At 42.8% G+C, this 20499-nt stretch overlaps 1 long non-coding RNA gene across 3 annotated transcripts; it reads right to left on the reverse strand.

Moving 5' to 3' along the window:
• Positions 1 to 377: 377 nt before the first annotated feature.
• On the reverse strand, positions 378 to 20200 carry LOC114231588 (uncharacterized). Of its 3 annotated transcripts, none has more exons than XR_003617576.2 (4): positions 19866 to 20200; positions 18907 to 19024; positions 953 to 1019; positions 378 to 513 (listed from the first exon to the last, which is right to left on the reverse strand). It is a non-coding gene; the product is annotated as an uncharacterized LOC114231588 (long non-coding RNA). The 3 variants fall into 3 exon arrangements; XR_008556234.1 differs by having other exon boundaries at positions 953 to 1090; XR_003617577.2 differs by lacking the exons at positions 378 to 513; positions 953 to 1019 and adding an exon at positions 16867 to 16989.
• Positions 20201 to 20499: the final 299 nt, after the last annotated feature.

A 20499-nucleotide genomic window follows, 5' to 3' on the forward strand; every position in this document is an offset into this window, starting at 1 on the left:
GAGTAAACAGTGCACCGGAATCATTCAGGATAGAAGCTGGAATGAACCATAGAGATACATAGTCTAGTCAAACACTCTCCTATGACAGATGGGGAAGAAGGCCAATAAGATGAGATTAACTTCCCAAGGCTACATTGCTAGCATCAGCATTATTGCTCCCAGGTCTTATGATAGATTCTTCTTGAAATCTTTGTCAGAGATGACAATGTTTCGAGCAGGTTGAGGGCTATGTGAAGCACAATCGCTTGCAAGAATTTTATCCACTCATAGCTCTCTTACATCCCCACATTATGGAGAATACTATGGTCCTTGGATTGGAATTTTATGGACCCATAACAAGAACAGCATCCATAGTGTCTTATTCTTTAGAATACTTCCAAATATTTTATTTAGACTCATTGAATTTTTTAGCTGAATGGTGACTTAGATATGTAGAGTCATTCTCAGTCTTGGCTGCATAGTGGAATCACCTGGGGAGCTTCAAAAATCAATCATGCTGCACTGGCCAGGTAGCTTGTCGTGATACACCAAGGTTCCATACCCAGTCAGGGCACATACAAGAATCAACCAATGAATGCATAAATAGGTGAAATAATAAATTGATGTTTCTCTCTCCCCACTTTCCCCATTCTATTCTCTCTAAAATCAATAAACTAAAAAATACTTTTAAAAAAATCACTGGTGTTGATTTAACCATACAGGTTCTGATTTAATTGGCCTCAAGTGTGGTCCATGCATTAGGACTTCAAAAATATCCCCATATGATCCAAATGTACCATGGGGGTTAAGAACCTTTGATCGAGAGCTGTTTCTCAGTTTTCCTCCACATTCATTTTGTAGATAAAGGGAGACTTGGAGAGTTTGAGCATTGCTCATAATCACCAGCTGGTTAATGATAGCTTATGACTTCAATTTACCCTTGTTTTCCTAAGAAGCAGGGCCAGTGACTGACCTTGAGATTCTCACCAGCGGGACTCCTTTAGGCCGTCAGAACACAGAAGCATCTGTCCTTGGGGCTCCTGGAACAAACACACAGGACAAGCCTCTGTTGTTGGATCAAGACATCTCCATGAGGTTGGCATGAATCACCCTATTTTATAGATGATGAATTTGGTGGTCAGATAGATTTTCATAAGGTCACAGTTGTTTTAAGTTCTATCGGAGCTTTTGAATAAAATCCTATTGTAATCACTCTAAAGCACATCCAAATTATTTTGTTTTATTACTAGACACCATATCCCTTAGCACTTCAAACTTAATTGATTCACAGTCCCACTTATGAATTAAATGAAAGGAAGCATTCTTAAAATAAAAAGAGAAATGTATGAAAGGGTAAACACTTTTACCCTTGCGGCCATGTATAGTTAAGGTTTTGTTTGTTATTTTTCGTTATGCCCATAATTCATTTGTAATGACATCCATATAAGAGGATTTTCCTTATAATAAAATTTCCTAAGAAACCTAAAGTCTTAACTGGAAATACTGAATTAGCATGAGTAAAGTGCATGAGATCGTGTGTGAAAGGAGCATGCATAAATCACGCGTTTGTAAGTCCTGAGCGTGGAGGGTAATTATGGTCTCACTAAGAAGGCTTGTTTGAGTCAGCATTGGCCTATGAGGCCACTGGCATTTGGAAGACTGTTGGCAGAATTTCCCCTGTCACCACTAGATCTGTGGCTAGGGGCTGGCACTGAAGTGGGGGAAGGGGCGGCATGGAGCAACAACGCCTTTGGTTGATGAGAGGGGGTGAGTGCCTAAAATAGGGCCACGCTTGACCGTGATTCACAGTGACTCACGCTCTGGCCTCTGAGGAGACAGTCACATATTTCACGCTGTTGTTTAGAACATCTCTTCTATCGTAAACCTAATGATTATTGAGAATGGGCTGCTCTGGGTGGGCAACCACTTCCTTAGCATTCAGTCTCCTTCCAGCTGCTGGCCAGACCCAGCAACTAGTGGGCTTATCCTCTTCCAGCCCCTTCTGAAGCTGGCTGTCTGCCTGCTGATGGCAGTCCCTGTCTGCTGTGCAGGGTAATTGTAATTGGGTATAGTCTTGGGATTTGACAAACTGCCCATAAAAGCTATTGCCTCCATCCTTTCTCTTTCTATAGTGGAGGGGAGAGAAAAAGGGCATAAGAACTGTCTGTCTCTTTCATGGATATGATTGATTTCCAGAATGTAAAAATAAATGTATTAATATATAAGATATATAGACATATAAATAGTTTTCTCTCTCTCTCTTGATCTGTGTGTGTGTGTGTGTGTGTGTGTGTGTGTGTTTGTCCCTCTCTCAGCAAAGAAAAAAATTGAAAGAGAATACAGGGTGGAGCAAAAGTAGGTTTACAGTTGTTCATATGGAAAATAATACAATAATTAATAAATAATACAAGAATAAATTGTTTTTGCATACTCACAACTGTAAACCTACTTTTGCCCCACACTGTACATCACATTGGTAAATAGCAGATGTCTCTGGAGAGTAGATGATTTTTCCCAATCCTTGTTACTGTGCTTCCTAAGCATTTCATTCATTATGAGCTGTTTTATATAGCTCTTAAAAATGAACACTCTATAATTTTTTAAATAAAATGTAAAATATTTTCTTGTTAAGTGTAAACCATCTTATCCCTTTGGTCTCTGGCAAACAGTCTGATTACCTAGAGCACTGATTTACCTTAAGACCAAGAAGATGGGTTACTTAAAACCTTATTTCTTCACAGGTAAAATGAAAAATTGGGGTTAACAAAGAAAGTTTATTTAGAGAAAACTGAGAAGGTTAAAGAGAGATTGCTGGCTATAAAAAAGACAACAAGGTGGATCCTGGTGATGATAAAAATGTTCTGTCTTGTTTATATTGATGCCAGTAGCCTGGGAGTGATATTGTTTTGTTTTGTTTTGTTTTTTTGGGAGATTAATATTTACCATTGGGAAAAATTGAGTAAAGACTATATAGCATCTCTCTATTTTTTCTTACAACTCCTTGTGACTCTATAATTATTTCAAAATAAGTTGATTTTTTTTACAAGTTCCTAAAAAAAGTATTGCTCTGCTATTTCTTAGGAGCATTAAAGGCAAAAAGGCTTCATCATTATTATCCATCTCAGAATCATTCTCAAGTGAATATTTAATATAATATGCTCATTATTTTCTTGATACAAGTTTTGTTGCATTATCTTTTAATAATTTAAGCCATAGATATGCATTTCAATATAACTGAAAAGCTGGAAGAGCCAAGTATACTGTCAAATGAGAACATGTATTGTTGGGACCAAACTTCCATGGGTCTTGAGTTTCTGTACATCTTGTGAGTGAGGTACTAACTGCTCTTCATTCTACATAATATCTCCAAGGACGTTTTGTTTAGCGAACAGCCTTGAGAGAAAGAGTGTGTCCCTGCAGGACAAAGGACAGCATGCGTATTGCCCATTTAAAAATATTTAGGTTCCCTAAGCTGAGTCCCTCTCTATAACACAACCCATTGGGGTATATAGGTGTTATCTGGATCCCTTCGTGCCACTGTAGGAATTAGGACTCAGAACCAGTGCAAAAAATGCTGACACTCAGGCTACTTCCATTGCTAAATTGTGCATTGTCCTTTGTCTCTGACCCATGAGTCTCGTGTTTTCTACCAGCATCCATGAAGCTATACCAGGCTAACTTGTTAAGTTGTAAGTAGGGTAAAAATTTCAGACCCTTCAGAGTTCTTGACAGTTTTGGTGATGAGTAGAGAGTTGACTTTCTGGAATAGGAAAGATGAGGGCCTTGTAGCTAGCTAATGGGATTTGAAGAGTATCTATGGGAAATGGCAGGGAGCGTGGCTAATGAAATTTTATGGTCAAGAAGGTAATAAATGGTCTTCCACTTTATTTCCTACTAAAGAGGAGAAATTGGGAATTGGATTGCAGATCAAAGAGAGATTCAAAGACCGCTGCCCAAATGGAGCCCTGGTGGTTGCTGCCTATGGCCCAGATGGAGGATTTCCCTGCCAATCTGGCAGGCAGCCTCAGGTCCACACCTCATTGTAGTAACTTGTACCAATATTTGTCCTGGGCAGCAGGGCCGAAGGTTCTTCTCTTTTCAAATAAAAGTTACTGAGATCTTTACCAACATTTTGTATGAAAGGAGGGAAATTCATGACTGTTATGGCCGAGACCAGGTAGATCACTAGAACTTGGTCTGGTTTGCGTGAAAGATGAGATACCTCGCGATATATGTTTATGAAGAAAGACTAACAACAGCTGTATGTCTTATGGCTCAAATCCTCCTGCAGTCCATCAGGACAACCTTAGATCCCTTTGGAAACTAGGGTGAAAGGTCTCAGTTTTTGGGTTTTTTTCCCAGTGGGTCCTGTCTCCTATAGAGAAGCTTTGGCCATCTTAGGGACATTTTCTTGAGACAAATTAGTTGCCACAGGAAACCATAGATGAGAGGCATTGACTAGTATTTGGGTTCTTACTGCCTTGGATTGGGTTTATTTAAAATGCTGAAGCAAATGACAAACTTGAGAATGATAATCTGACTCAAAGAAATACAAATTCTTGTGGTCGGTCTTGCCACCCTGAAAAATTCACCTGACCCTGATCTGGAAACAAGATGAGAACATGAGATGTTGTCTGAGTAAAGGGCTAACAGTTGTCCCAGATTATGGTGACACACTCCTCAAAGATGGTCACAGCTGTGTGAGCCATGCTTGAGTCAACAGAGGGTGCAAACCCTATGATCCCAGGAAACAATGTGGCTAAACCTGCAAAGTCAAGGGATCCCAAGGCTGAAATGAACAGTATCAGCCATGAGGACGTCACCACCCAATATAGACACTGTGAGGCCAAGAACAATGGAAGTTCACTGGGTTGAGCACTGAGCCACTGCTATACCGTCGGAGACTGAAAGTAAATGAAAAGCCTTGTTTATTACACAGAGCCACAGATTTAGTCTGCTCCGGCTGGCATGACAAAATACCATGACTGTCTGGCTTAAACAACAGAAATTTATTTCTCATAGTTCTGGAGGCTGGGAAGAGCAAGATCAAGGTGCAGGTCATTTTGGTTCCTGGGGAGACCCTCTTTTCAGCTTGTAGCTGGATGCTTTTCACTATGTCCTCACATGGGGGAGGAGGAGAGAGAAGGAGAGGACGATGGATGTCTAGTGTTCTGTTCTCTCTTCCTCCTCTTATAAGGACACTAATCCTGTCATGGGAGACCCAGCCGCATGACCTTATCTATACCTAACTAACTCCAAAGACCCCATCGCCAAATACCATCATAGTGGGGATTAAAGGTTCAAGATAGGAATTTTGGGGAGATACAAACATTCAGTTCATAATAGGCACTCTGAACCTTAATGGCCCTGATTCTTCCCTCCCAGTCTACCCAGAACTCAATCACTTTAAGGAGAAAAACAATTAGAGGTGATGCTGATGTCTGTCTGTCCACAAGACCATACTCACCTGTCTAAGTATCCTAGGGATTTGCGGGGAAAGGAGAGACTTAAAATGTTATGGTTCTGTTGGATATGCGTCCTCAAGGCAGTATCCTATCTGGCTCTGTTCCCACAAGGGCTCCCAATTTAAGAGATGGGATTTGGGCAATAGAGAAGGGAAGCTAACATGGTCTTGTGCCAGGGTCCTTTGGGTCCACTCAGTGTACTATTGTAGATCCACTGATGAATACATAATTGTTTTAATGTTTTACATACTTGTATTCTAAATGTTCATAAAGTCCAGAGGGGAGTTCCCTGATAGAAAAGAGCCACATTTAAAAACTGCTAGTGAAGCACATACATTGTTCTTCAGCCCACCTACCTGACCCTCCTGGGTGTTACAACAGAACCAGTATAGAATTCCAGGGGAGATAGCCTTGATTAAAAATTTAAAGGTAGCAGGGACCATAAGAGATGAAATATCTTATATATATATATATATAAATATATATAAAAGGCTAATATGCTAAGTGTCCCTTTGACCGTCCGACCAGTCGCTATGATGTGCCCTGACCACCAGGGGGCAGATGCTCAACGCAGGAGCTGCCATGACGCGCACTGGCCATTTACAAAGAAATGGCACTGCGGATCTGGTGCCAACAAAGCAACACTCGGCTCCCCCCAAGTGGGACACAGGCCCCACCACCACCCCTGGAGCGACACCCCACCAAATCTCAGCCAGCACTGCCGAGATCCCATGGCACAAAATGTGGCCCACAGCCCAGCCCAGCCCGAAAACGATGGCTGTGGATGCTGGGTAATGATGTCACGTAGCAACGCCCAGCTTCCTCTCCCTAGTGACAGGCCATTTAACAATAAACAGCACCACGGACCTGATGCCCACAAAGCAACACTCAGCTTCCCCCAAGTGGGACACAGGTCCCACCACCACCCCAGAGTGACAGCCCACCAAATTGCAGCCAACACTGCCAAGACCCCATGGCGCAAAATGTGGCTCACAGCCCAGCCCAGCCCAGAAATGGGTAATGACATCACATAGCAACGCCCGGCTTCCTCTCCCTAGCAACTAACATCCTTGGAATTTCTTCAGCCCAGAAACATGACTTGTTTTATAGCCAGGTGCAAACATTTTACACTTTAAACAAATGTCTGTGAAGTGTTTTTGTGTGCCCCATCTCATTTGATCCTCACAGAAGTCTTGGAATAGGTAGATGGGAGACTCGGTAGAATCCTATTTTCTTTTCATTATCTGGGGAATGGAGATGTAGAAAGTTTAGAAACTTGACCCAACTGAAAAGAAGTAGGAAATGGTGGAACTTGAAACTAACTTCAGGTTTTCTCACTGCACAGAATATAGTCAAACACTGCTACAGTTAAATATTTCACCCCTTGTTCTCCCTGCGTGATCTACAATAATAATCTGCTTTGTGTTGATATTTACTGCTGTGTTGCTGACAATTACCTGAAAGAGAAGTTGGGGTGCTTCACTGGACTGGGAAAAGTTTAGCTAAATCAGAAAGCAGGTCTAATTAAACAAGTTTATCTATATATACAAAGCTCTTGCTGGCGCTAATCACATGCGTGTGTTTCGATCTGTCATTGTTGATCATGAATTTGGTTGACACTTATAGAGAAAGGGCGAATAGTGATATTAAAATATTTCTTCTAATTAATTTCCTTTCAATGTGCACGAATTCGTGCACTGGGCCTCTAGTCTCAGTATAATAGTCCTGTACAGCCAGTGAAAAAGGCTAACCAGACCTGGAGGCTTACAGTAGATTGCTGCCAGCTGAATTCAGCTGTTAATCCCATAACCCCAGCTGTTCAGACATCATGACCATAGCTGAATTCATTACACAGACCCATGGCACTTGGCATGCTATCTAGGACATTGCCAATGTCGTCTTTGCCATACCACTGGCACCTAAGAATCAAAACCAGTTCCCATTCATGCTATATTTGTAGTATCCCTTTAGGAGGATCTGAATTTCCCTGCTACTTGCCTCTAGTTGGTAGTCAGAATTTAGTGCAAGTTCCTCTACCTCTGGTGTCCAAAGCTGTCATTGTGTAGATTATATCCTGTTGCTTGGCAAGTCAGAAGCATCAGTTTCAATGGCCTTGACTATGATATTATCATACATCTGCCAGCAGGTGAAGCTGATAAACTCTGACAAAATTTAGGGGCTAGCTCCCCAAGTAAATTTCCCTGAGACTGGTGGGCAGCTTACAATGTCCAGTCGTCCTGGTAGTTAGGAAAAACTGCTGTCTCTTCAGCCCTGCCAACACCACCATAAAAAGGACCCACCCCTGGGCCTCTGTCACCTTGGAGTTCCAGGAGGTGAAGGTACTGCTTCTGTGAAGTTTGCCCCTCACCTCTTCCCCACATCACTAAGGCGTCTCTGAAATTTGTACCAAGTTATGCTTGGGGCAAGTATCTTCAGGCTAAAGAGAATTCCAGTTTTTCAGAAAGGTCTTCCTGCCTTCTCAAAATGTACAAGCTGCATGTCTCTGAGAATCCATCCATTCACCAGCTCCCCTGCCACCAACAGAGCCCACACTAGTGTCACTCAGTGTGGTCCGTGGTGGTAGCATCAGCATGTTGGAAAGGCAGGATCTGGGCCCACCACACACCTGTTGTCTGGGGAGGCGCTTGAGGTCAAGGCTCAGGGACTGTGTGTTAACAGGCCCTCCAGGGGATTCTTCAGAATTGTACCCCTTGTTGATCTTCCCACATCCTATCCAGCTTCCATTGCAGGCCCATCTCTTCTACATGAAACAGCCAGGATATTCTTTTAAAAATGCATGCCAACATCATGTGCATACCTCTACCCTCTGCCTTAAAAGTGCTTAAAGAGTTGGCCTCACCCTAACGGCAACAGGAGGAGTCACATACACACTCCTCACCCAGCTCTCAGTCCCCACCCTGAGCTGCTGAGGAGCCAGAACAAAGGGAACAAAGCTGAATGTGGAAGTCCCCAAGGCTTGCTCCCAGGGACCCAGCACAGCCCTTTCCATTGTTAAGCCAGATGGACCAGACTATACAATAGTCTCCCCTTATCTATGATTTTGCTTCCTGTTATCCACAGTCCAAAAATATTAAGTGGAAAATTCCAGAAATAAGCTATTCTTAAGTTAAAAAGAAAAAGGATGCTCATAACCTTCATGGACTTTTTGCACATTGGAAACAGTATGTGCCTCATTGGGTCTTCAGTGTGTTCCTTTATATCCAGATACTTTGAAAGAAGCCCCAGTAAACACCCTGCATTAGCAGCTCTCCAGCAAGCTGTGACACGCACCCTACCTTTGAGGCTCCGCAATCCTAATGAGCCCTCTGGGCTGTAAGTCTCTGTGACTGATTACTTTTATGATTGGAGCTTCTGACAAAGGGAGGCAGCCTCCACTTAGAGGCAGTCCTTAGGGTTTTGTACTTGTCACCTCCATGACATGATAACCAGATACACCCATTTGAAAAGTAGCTCTTAACTTGCTCCTGGGTTCTTGTTGTAACTGAATGCCTGACCCATGAGGCCTTGTGACTCTTCATCCTGTGTTCCCATTTTGTGTTGGATGAACTTTGACTCAATGAGTAACAAGGCGAGACAGCCCAACAAGTCTCACTTGTCAAATGGGGATGGGACATTCAAAAACATAGCTGGCCTGGCTCCCATGTTGGCTTTAAATGAAAAAGTGGCATCTAGCCCAGCTGGCATGGCTCAGTGGTTGAGCATCAACCTATGAACCAGGAGGTCACAATTCGATGCCCAGGCAGAGCACATGCCTGGTTGCAGGCTCAATCCCCGATGTGGGACGTGCAGGAGGCAGCCAATCAATGATTCTCTCTCATCATTGATGTTTCTATCTCTCCCTCTCTCTCTCTTCCTCTCTGAAATCAATTAAAATTTAAAAAGTGGCATCTATTTCTTCGGGGAAAACTTTAGCTCCATACTACCACCTGAAGCAAAGCTGCTGGCTCAGTAGGGTCCTTGACTCACAGTGGTTTTCCTAAGTGCCTGGACTGGTTCACTGATGGGTCAGCTAAGCCAGTACCTGATGGTGTCCACTGGGCTGTCTACTGCATTTGTTTAACTTCAGCACCAGCTCTGAAGAACCAAAATGTGGCCGTTCTACTCTGTGAGCAGAAATCAAGGGCATTCTCATAACTCAGGCCAGTACTCCTCCTGATGAAGCTAGTTATATTTTTACTGACTCTTGGGCTGCTGTCAATGGCCTAGATGCCTCTTTGAAAACTACACACTGGCAGATTAGAGACACCTATCGCTTTGGCTGTGAATTGTGGGAACACATCATGGCTGCTGACAGAACTGTCTGGGTCATTCACATAGAAACCCACACTCAGGGCCCATTGTCTGGTTGGACTCAAACTGCCAATTGAACTTTTGCCTCCCAGATTGCTATCTTCGCTGTCTGGATCCCTCATCATACTGGACATGGCAGCACATCCACCATCAGAGACTTGGCACAAAGTAAAGAAAACTCTGCATTTCTGATGCAGAGGCCACCACTATATGTGAAGGTTATGATTCCCGCCACAGATGACCCATTTGTCTTGAGGTGAGGAGGGCCACATTGCATGGGGTGTTACTTCTATAAACTCCTGGCAGATTGAACCAATTGATCTTTCTAGAGGCTATTGGTAATGCCTCATTGCCTCATCATTGTTGACACTTTTTAGGTTATAGTGTTGCTGTTGTAGTGGAATAGTTGACTCTGCCCACACCACTGTGGCCCTTGAAATTTATCTGTGACAAGCTTTTGTTTTCCTGGATGATTTCATTCCAGTGATGATGCATTTTTTATCACCAAAGCTATTCAACAAAGTACAGATAGCCAAGGTTTTCAATGGACCTTCCATGCTTCCTAAAATCCACAGACATCTGATAATGTTGACCAATGGAATGGCCTCCTTAACACTCAACCCAAAAGGTTTCTGAATCAACCTTTCTCACCCCATCCAGATTCCTACACCTGTTTAAATATTTTGGTCACTGAGTCAGCCCCCCTCCTAAAAGTGATCATCTCCTCCTGGCTGCTTCCTAAATAATATCATGACAAAAGTGGTGGAGAGATATATTTTGGAAATTCAGGATTTTGTCCTAACTATTCTTGGGTTGTGGTGCATCTTTATTTTACCTGAAAGCAATCCTTGGCTGGCTTGGTTTGTACATTATCTGGGTGGCAGCCTGTCCAAATGGGGCCTTGGAAAATTGAACTTAATTCTGGTTCAGATACATGAATTCTCTTATTGGATAGACATGTCCTAGGTCAGTGGTCAGCAAACTCATTAGTCAACAGAGCTCACGAGCTGCATGTGGCTCATGAGCCACAGTTTGCCGACCACTGTCCTAGGTGATCAGGATAATGACCATTTGGTTGAGTGCACTGCTCACTGAGTCTCCCTATGGGAGCCTACAGGGCTCAAAGTAGAGGTGTAATGAGTCTCTAAGTTTTATAAAAATTCCCATACTCCTGTCACACCTAACTTGCCTAGACAAAAGGTCTGGGCATACATAGGAGGTGATTAGAAAAAAAAGTTATGATTACTGGAATGGACACAGTGATTTTATGGTGGTGGGATCTGGGAAGGACACTAATGATCTTGGACCCTGAAAAGTATGAGGCAGGGAAGAGCACTAATGATATTTATCTTTAGGAATCACCCTGGAGCCTTCCCCATGAAAGTGCCCTGGTCATTTAGTGCCTTGCCTTTAACTGGCTGCTGGGTCTGCCATCCTCTGCCTAGCAACAATACCAGAATTTGATCTCCATTTTTCTTAACCTTACTAAGAAGTTTAAGAAAAACAGCAGGGAATAGCTCCAGTTCTTGCAACACACATGTCAATAGCTCCTCATGTCTTCACACTCTTGTTCTTTTTTATTTTAGGCATCAATCATTCCATATAACAAACATATGCCACCCTATTGGTGATTTGGACAAAATGACAGGTTGGACTGACTGCTATCAGGCATTACCTCCAAAACAAGAATTAGACTCAATTACTCTACTGCACTGAAAACCCTAATGCCTACCAGTCAGCCAGGAGATCATGTTTGAGTTGTGTCAACTGTGGTCCCCCCACTCATGTACCTACTTGAGTGGCACCAACAATTGTTACCAGGGCTGACCAGCAGACCCAGAGCGACGGATGAATGATTACCTCTGACACAGGATTGCTGTGAAAGAGAGGGCTAAGGGACTGGCTGGCTAAAGGAACCAGACAGCCTCGGACGCCTGCCTCTTCAGGCTTTTTTTGTAACTGCAATTTGAGATAGAGTTTATCTTTTAGATACAATCAGTAGGGTAAGTAATCTTGGGAGGACACATGTGTCTGCATTGTCCTTTAAGCAAGGACACCTAAAGATTAAGCCTAATGATTCCTGTAAACACCCAAGGGTTCGCACATACACAGACTTGTTTGGAAAGGTCAAGGAACAATTAGGGGCACCGCCTTCAGCCAACTCCCCTAGGTTGGAAATTCCTTCTTAAGAACTTTCCAACCAAGTCTCCTGTGCTCCCCTACAAATTATAAATGCATTTTTTTTCTAGGGCACAATGTGCTTTCCAGAGACTTTAATTCTTATGTGGAAGCCAGGCATTAACTTGCCTCCCTCCTGAAAACATAGTGACACATACTTTAGGAGTAGTCAAAAACAAAACTTCAGCCCTGGAAAGTATTCAGGTAACTTTAACTCACCAGCCAAAATTGTTATGGATGAGGGAATTGCTTAAGACTTCCTCCTGTGCAATTGTTAATGCATCCTGCTCTGCTTGGAGTAAGCCTTGAGCCAAGGGAATTTCCAAGGTAAACTCTGATGTTTATAGGATTTGTTCAGCTTGGAACTCAGGGTAGTGGGGAGAGGGATATGGTTGAAGTTGACTCTATGAATTGGACTTATCCTGGTGCTTGGAGTCTCATTAATAGCAGCTTTTATGTAATACTATATGAAACAATCTGAATAGATTTGATTTTAGCCTCTGTCAATCAGATTAATCAGTGCAATGGCATAGTCATGGGAAAATTTACCAGAAGCTGAGACAGTTGGATTGAAGGGTGGCCCCTAAAAAGATATGTCCATGTCCTAGTCCCCAGAACCTGTAAATGTGACCTTATTTGGAAAAAGTGTTACAGGTTAATTAAGTTAAAGATCTTGAGATGAGATCATCTTGGATTATTGAGGCCCTAAATTCAATAACAAGTGCCCTTATAAGAGAGACACAGGAGAGAAAAGGAGAAGCTCACAGGTAGACAGAGGCAGAGATTGGAGTGACGGAGCTTAGAGTCACCAGAAGCTGGAAGGGACAAGGAAGGATTTGAGTCTTTGGAAGGAATGTGACTGTGCCAACTGTGTCAATTGCTGGCCTCTGTATACAAATAAATTTATGTTGTTTTAAGATACCCAGTTGGTGGTAATTCATTAAGGCACTCTCAGGAAAGTAATACAATGATGTTGAAAGGAGGGTTGGATATTGTTGGGGGGAAATTTTTCCATGAGTATCTCATTTTTCTGTGTATCTTGCATACACGGCACTGGCTGCCCTTTATTCTAGATTGTCTTGGAACAGTCTTGGAAGATATGGTGTCTCCCTTCAGAGCAAAGGACAGGTATGATTACCCCTTTAAAATATTCGGGTTCCCTAAACTGAGTTTCTTCCCTGTAATTCAATCTACTGTATGTTCAGATGTCATCTGGCCCTCTTCACATCACCTGTGGGAATTGGGGCTTGGGGACCAGTGTAAAATGCTGATACTTTGGTAAATGCTATTACTGTGAGTTATAAAGGGTCTGTTGTCTCTAACCCCAGGAGTTTCATATCTTCTACCAACATCCAGGAAAATGGAAAATTAACTTGTTAGTTTGAATGGAGGTTAACTCTCAGCCTCTTCACAGTTACTGACAGATACCATTTTTAAATCTCCTGTAATTAGTCTGTGAGTAACATTTTAGTTCTGTCTCCACCTTTTGTAAATGCCTAGTTTAATTCTATCCCCCTTACAATTTTCTAAAATCATGTGTACATTATTTGTCAAAGAAGCACATAAATTGTAAAGAGGTTGATTTATTATAATATTTTATGTTTTCATCAGTTAGGGAAAGGGAGTAAAGAAGAGAGAAATTTTGCTTTTGAAAATCTGCTGAGTCAAAGGGTAAAGACATTGATGAACATCTGAACGTGAACCAATTTTATTGTCTTCACAAAGTCATGTGTAGCCAAGGATGCTTTTGTTAGAATATATCATTCCTACTTGTCACCTCAATTAGATGGAGAGCTGACTTGTTGACAACTCTTCAGGCAAGAGACACATCCCGCTCCCAGTCTCCCCGCCTCCCCCACCAGCCCCAGAGAGCTGAGATAAGGAATCGCATTGGTGCATGTTGAACTTTATGAAATGACTAATTGGTGCCATTTGTGGTTAGATGTTGTAAATGCATCATATCAGCAATCCTGTCATCATTCAATACTGGGCAGGAGAAAGGAATAGGAAGAATGTTTTACTTAACAAGCCTGAGCGGGTCGGGCAGGCTGGAGGCAAAGTCCTGAAACTGTCTGAGTTTGTCTCTGGCACCACCCATTCCTTTTCTCCTGTTAGCATCTTTCACTGGGATCTTCATGCTACCTCCCAGCTGCCTCGGGCTGTCATACCCCCAGTGCCAGAGCTCTAGTCCTCCCCCATCCCTAACATATCTTCAAAACATACCTGCCCAGACTTTCCAATTGTTCCTGTTGCAAACTAACACCACCCCAGTCATCAATCAAAGCCCTCACAAGAGCCACAGTAGACCCAGGTGGGCAACACAACCCAGGTGGCCATATGCCAAACCTGGGAAACTATCTTTGATAGGTTGAATTGAGAAATGAATTTCTATGTTGTGTACACTCTGCCTTTTACTTTGAGGAAAGCGGGAGAGTAGCCATGAAGAGGGAGGAGAAAGTTCAGATCTTGCTGTGACCTTCTCCCAGCTTTAAGGCGGGGAGTGTGTGAAAACCAGAGGGCCAGACACCACACCGCACAACTCTCTTCTCAGCCACACACACTGTGCCACCTGCTTGCAAGGACTTCACTCGAGACACATTCACTCTGTGACTTCCACTCCCTGTGGGCACTGGGACTGTGGCTGGAGGGGGTGGGTCCTCAGGATCTCTGGGAGGCTCACAGGCAGTGATGCAGTACAAGTGAACGGGACCAAAATGGAGAGACAAACTAATTACTCTCAACCAACAGTGACAACCATGGCTTTTATCAAGACTGTCTCAGTCATAAGGGACACAAACCCAAATCAAACTGGTTCCATTAAAAATGGGTTTAATGACTTAATAATCAAAGTCCAGGGTGGGGTGCATATCAAAGACTCAAGAAACTCCAGTGATGCCAGCAAGTCTCCCCCTGTGTGTGTGTGTGTGTGTGTGTGTGTGCCTCTTCTCTCTCCTCTGCTTCTCTCTGTCAGCCTCCTCCTCTCCCACCACATATGGGTGTGTCTCCTCTGGTGCATGGGTCAGAGAGCTTCCAGCTTCTATCATCCTTGCTCAGCAATTGTAGAGGAGAGAGTGGTTTCTGGCAAGTGCTCATATATAATCCAAGGACTCTGAGTTCCAGCATGTTGGGACTTCTTTCTGACCTGGGCGGCTGAGTCACTCACCCAATCCTACACAGTGATAGCTTCACCAGGGCTAGTGGAATAAGGAAAGCTAAGCTACCTAAAGGATGGTCAGTTCGTTGGGGAAGGGGGAGAGTGAGAGTGTGGAAGTGGAGAGCCGAGCCGGTTCTCAGAAGAGATGCCTGCTTCTAAAGGCCCATGTGGACACAGCTCTGATATGGCTGTGGAAACATTGGGTGCTTCCAGATCTGGACACCTGGGTAGCTCAGGTAGGCCAACTTAATCACACAGCTGGCCTGGGGTTTGCCTACCACACTCCGGAGTTTGGCCAATTTCTGATCACTAGTGTCTTGGGCAAGCACTTTCCAAGGTCCACTGTCAAATATTGCTGGGTCATGGGAAACTGAGTCCCTTCTGAGCTTCAAGGAGACCAGGGCCCTTTAAGCATTGCTGACTATTGATTTCTATATTGTAGGCCACACCTGTTGGCCATCATTAGGATAGGGCAGAAAATCCTGGCATTCCTTCTCCCCACTCCCCACTCCTATGCTCCAGCGGATATAACTAAGGAATCAAAACACTTCCCCCTGAGCCAGAAAGGGCCTCATTCTCCAGGCAGTGGCTCCCTGGTGTGGGTGTTTTTACTGAGGTGAGGGCCTATTTGTTATCCCTGTGCTGTGCTGTCACAAGCCAATTAATTGATAACCTCTTTTTATTAGGCCTTGACCAGTCAACCTAGGCAGCGCCTCCGTGGAATTCCCGTTGGTAAGATTTCGGGCAGGCTGCACCAGATTGAAAAGGGAGCGGGGGCCCGTGTTCTTTGGGGGATGTGGCAAGCGCTGAGCATTGTGGAAAATTCTCTGTTGTTCAGACCTTGTGTGGAAAAGGCATACGAGAACAATAGGTAACCTTTTTTATCCAGATTTTTCCAGCTGTCAGTATACATCCTGTCTCTCCAGATTTTCCTATTTAAGGCTGAATAAACTGAAACAACAAACTAGGGACCGTGACATTTGTTGTAAGTGTGAAAAGCATGGCTCCAAAGACGCCGATTTTCTGTCGGAAAAATGGAAGCCAGCCTTGGAAAGCAGCTCCTTTTTTATCTCAATTACAAGAAAACACTAACTTTATAAAAGAATATGGGAGATACAAAAAGCAACAGATTGGACAGTGTAGAAAACTGAGTTTGAAATGTAAAACACAAGTTTAAGAAGCTTTCCCCAAACCAAAGGCGTGACGGTGAAGAACAGGAATGATATGAATAAAAACAATTAACAAACTTCAGTTATGGATACAAACCTGCAGGAGGTCCAGGTAGTTTTAGAACTGAGCTCTACCGAGCTTTTAAGGAATCTTTGTCATGTATACACTGTTTTGAAGAATAGAAGAAAAAGAGGAAGTTTTCCCAATACATCTTATGAGTCTACAAAAATTCTCAATATCAAAACCAGATACAAACAAGGGAAGAAAAAAGAATTATAGGTCAATTTTACTAATAAATATAGAGTTTTAAAATTCTCTATAAAATGTTAGTAAATCAAATCCAGAAATGTATAAAACAAGAGTCCATCAAATAAATGCAAAGAAATAGGATATTTTAACATTAGAAAATCTGATATAATTCAACATATTATCTGGTTAAAGAAGATAAACTATCTCAGTAAAGCAGAAAATGCACTAGATAAAATTCAGCATTCACTCATAACTTATAAAAAGAGAAATTTAGTAAACTAAGACTAAAAGGGAATTTCCTTAAAATGATGAAGCATATCAGTCAAAAGTCTATATCACACATGGTGTTTTTATGTTGAAATGGTAAACTTTTTCTTTAAAAAATCAGGTACAAAAATGCCAACTATGAACACAGCTATTCCACACCGCAGTGGAGACTGTAGCTGCCCAGGAATGTGGAGACAACAATAGAAGGGATAAGGCCTAAAAAGGAAGACACCAGCCTGTCATTATTCACAGACAACATGAGTTTCTACATTGAGAATCCAAGAGAATCTATAGATTTTTAACGTGTTATTAAACACTTTACATGTTATATATAATAGCATGTGCATGCGTGTTTAGTGAATAATATTGAATGCCTACCTTCTGCCAGGTACTGAGCTACATGCCCAGTGTACAGTAGTGAGTAAAAGAAATAGGGACCCTGCCTTCACAACTTATAACCAGTGAAGGAGATAGGCAGTTAAACAAAAAGGTAATAATACAGTGAGATAAATGTTATTATAGGGGAGGACTTTGAGATTCCAGCAGGAACCTCTAATCCTGTTCAAAGAGAGGCAGGGAATCAAATACATCTTCCCAAAGCAATTGAAATATGATCTGAGGTTTAAGAGTTGAAAGGCAGTTAGGCAAAGAGCCTGGGAAGAGAGTTCCAATGGAGTGCCAGTCGGAGGTGCTAGAGAGCAGAACACGGTAAAGGTCTGTGTAGCTGGAGGTGGGGGGTGAGGCGAAGGGCATTAGAGCCTCAGTCCGTAGTGTGAGCATGGTCCTAAGGGCAATGGAAGCCATCAAAGCATTTAAGCAGCTTCCATGTTAGTGAAGTGGAGAATGACTGAAGAGAGGATGAGTCAGACTGAAGCTAAGGACAGTGGTTAGGGGCACATTGCAGCAATCCAGACAAGAGATGATGGTAGCCTATACAAAGGGGAGGCTGGGAGGAGCTGGATCGATTTGGGATATATTCAGAAGAGTGGGTCACAGGACTAGGAGCCTTGTTGGATACAATGTGTGAAGGAGGAATGACATTCAAGTTTTATGCTAGGATATACCAAAGACTGGAAGGAAATGTACTAAAATGTTAAAATTATCCATTAGTTGTGAACTTATGGGTGATGTTTGTTTTCTTTTTTATATTCACCATTTCCCAGTTTTTTATAATAAATGCTTTCATAATCAAGAAAAGGGGATGGCCCGGCCAGTGTGTGACTCAGTATTTGAGTATTGACCTATGAACCAGGAGGTCACCGTTTGATTCCCAGTCAGGGCACTTGCCCACGTTGTGGGCTCCATCCCCAGTAGGGGGCGTGCTGGAGACAGCCAATCAATTATTCTCTCTCATCATTAATGTTTCTACCTCTCCCTCTCTCTTCCTCTCTGAAATCAATAAAAGTATTTTTTTTAAAAGAAAAGGGGATGGATAACCATATTCTTGTTCCTAACATCTATTCCTTAGGATTCGGCTCTCTTCTAGCAAAACTATTATAATCCATGCTAACAGAATAATGGGCTGGCCATATGCTATTTTTCCATGTAAAGTATTTTGCTTTTAAAAATTGGTGGTTTCTGATGGCAATTTGTAATTCCAAAGAACTTTATGGTTTGGAAGCTAGCAATTAATATGAAAAAGTTGGGAACCCCCAAGTTTTGCAGACCACTACTGCTTACCAGTGTGGTGGTCTTGGGAAAGTTACCGAATATTTCTGGATACACCTCCTGTCACACTTTCAGTGTCAAGTGACCTAATGTGTGTGAAAGCACTTGTCAAACGCCATACTCATGTTAGTAGTTATGTGGCGTTACCTACAGGTAAAGTTCAAACTCCTTTCCTGGCATAAGTCCTTAAACAACCTTCCTGAAATTAACCCTTCAATTCTATCTTCTCACACTTCCCTCTTCTGTTAGGTACTCCCCGTAACTATCCTTCACTTTCTCAACCCCTTGTACATTGAGTATTTGCAAAGACCGAGGCAGTGGTGCACATATTTTCAAAATGATGCCTTAGAGCTTAAGTGATCATGTGTTTTGGTTTGCCTGTTGTCCTGGCATCTCATACAGTTTACATTTATCTTGAACAACTGTGTCTTTTACTGTGCTCAGCTCCAGGGACTTTAGACCTACTTGCTCTGCTAAATCCCCGTGGACTTTGGATTCCATCCATGGGCTCAGACCTTGGACATGTGATCTCTCTTCGATCTTCAGTTTACTCATCTGCATATTGGAAGTAATAATATCCACCCTGTGGTGATTAGAAATAATATTCATAAAGTGACTGGCATGTAATAGGTACTTAATAAATCAAGACCAATATTCCAGAGGTTCTGTAGTAATTAGCCTGATGATTTTGTATTTTCCAAAAAACAAGCAAAAATGCATTATTATCATCAATATGACCAGCTCTTTGGTGAAGGAGGAATATATATTTATTTTTAAAATAAAGATCTTTGTATTCTTATACTACAGGCCCGGTGCACGAAAATCAGGGAGCGGGCCTAAGCCAGCAGTTAGACATCTTTAGCGCTGCCACAGAGGCAGGAGAGGCTCCTGCTATCGCAGCTGCGGCTTCTGGCTGAGCGGCGCTCCCCCTGTGGGAGCGCACTGACTACCAGGGGCAGCTCCTGCATTGAGCATCTGCCCTCTGGTGGTCAGTGTACATCATAGCATCCAGTCGTTCTGCCATTCAGTTGATTTGCATATTAGCCTTTTATTATATAGGATAATGTACAGTTTTCTGTGCTCAGTCTATGTAATTCTTTCACAAATTGACTGTAATTCAAGTAATGGCCAAATATTCAATCAACACAAGAAGTTCTCCAAATCTTTACCACCCACTGAATGTTAAACAAGAGAAAACCTCATTCATTCACCCATTATTCCTCTCAATTCATTTTATAGTTAAAACTAGGTTTTCAGGCACGATGGATAAAACTTGGCAACGCTGCAGGGGAAGGAAAGGTGGAGTGTTAACAACCAGAGGAAAATGTATCCACCAGTCTTCATCCCTTCCTGACAAAGAATGACATGTACTTTCAATTAACACGTGCCCCCTGGGAAGTACAGAATAAAAAAGAACCACTCACTGTGTAAATAAATGCAAAAATGCTTTTTAAAGTTATATTAAAATTAGGTTTCACCCTTTCAAACATCTGGTCTGTGAGTTGGGTCTCAAAACCTTCAGGAGCTACTTCCTCCCTTGGGATAAGAAGTGTCAGCAGCAGTAGCTGTCAAGTGCTTCAAAGGGCTGAGCGGAGATAAGGCCAGGAGGTCCTACCCCGCAGTCAGTCATCAAGGGAGACCAAGGCCCTGGAGGCGCTGATTGGCCCTTAGCAGTGAGGAAGGTCCAGGGCTGGACTGCTGGGGCAACTCGACATTTTTCCATTGGCCTTTGAGGGAAGGAAACGTTTCTTTGCCCCTTTCTAAGACCAGAGAAGCAAAATTCCATTGTCCATTGTCCCTGGAATTCTGACAAGAAAGGGTGATCTGCAAGCACTTGAGCAGCCTGCCTTGTGGGGACTTTGAACCAGGAAACAGGTCCACAATAGGACAGAATGACACAGTCACACATGGTGTGAGGGAAAATCCAAAGAATCAGTCAGCACAGATGTGAACTTAGTTGCATAAGCTGCAATGTTCCTGTGGATTCTTTCTCTCAGAAATTGAGCCTTATCTCATAGACAAGTAATTCCTTTCTCTATTGCTGCTTGGGAAGCCCTG

The sequence above is a fragment of the Eptesicus fuscus genome, chromosome 6, assembly GCF_027574615.1.
Source record: "Eptesicus fuscus isolate TK198812 chromosome 6, DD_ASM_mEF_20220401, whole genome shotgun sequence".
NCBI lineage: Eukaryota > Metazoa > Chordata > Mammalia > Chiroptera > Vespertilionidae > Eptesicus > Eptesicus fuscus.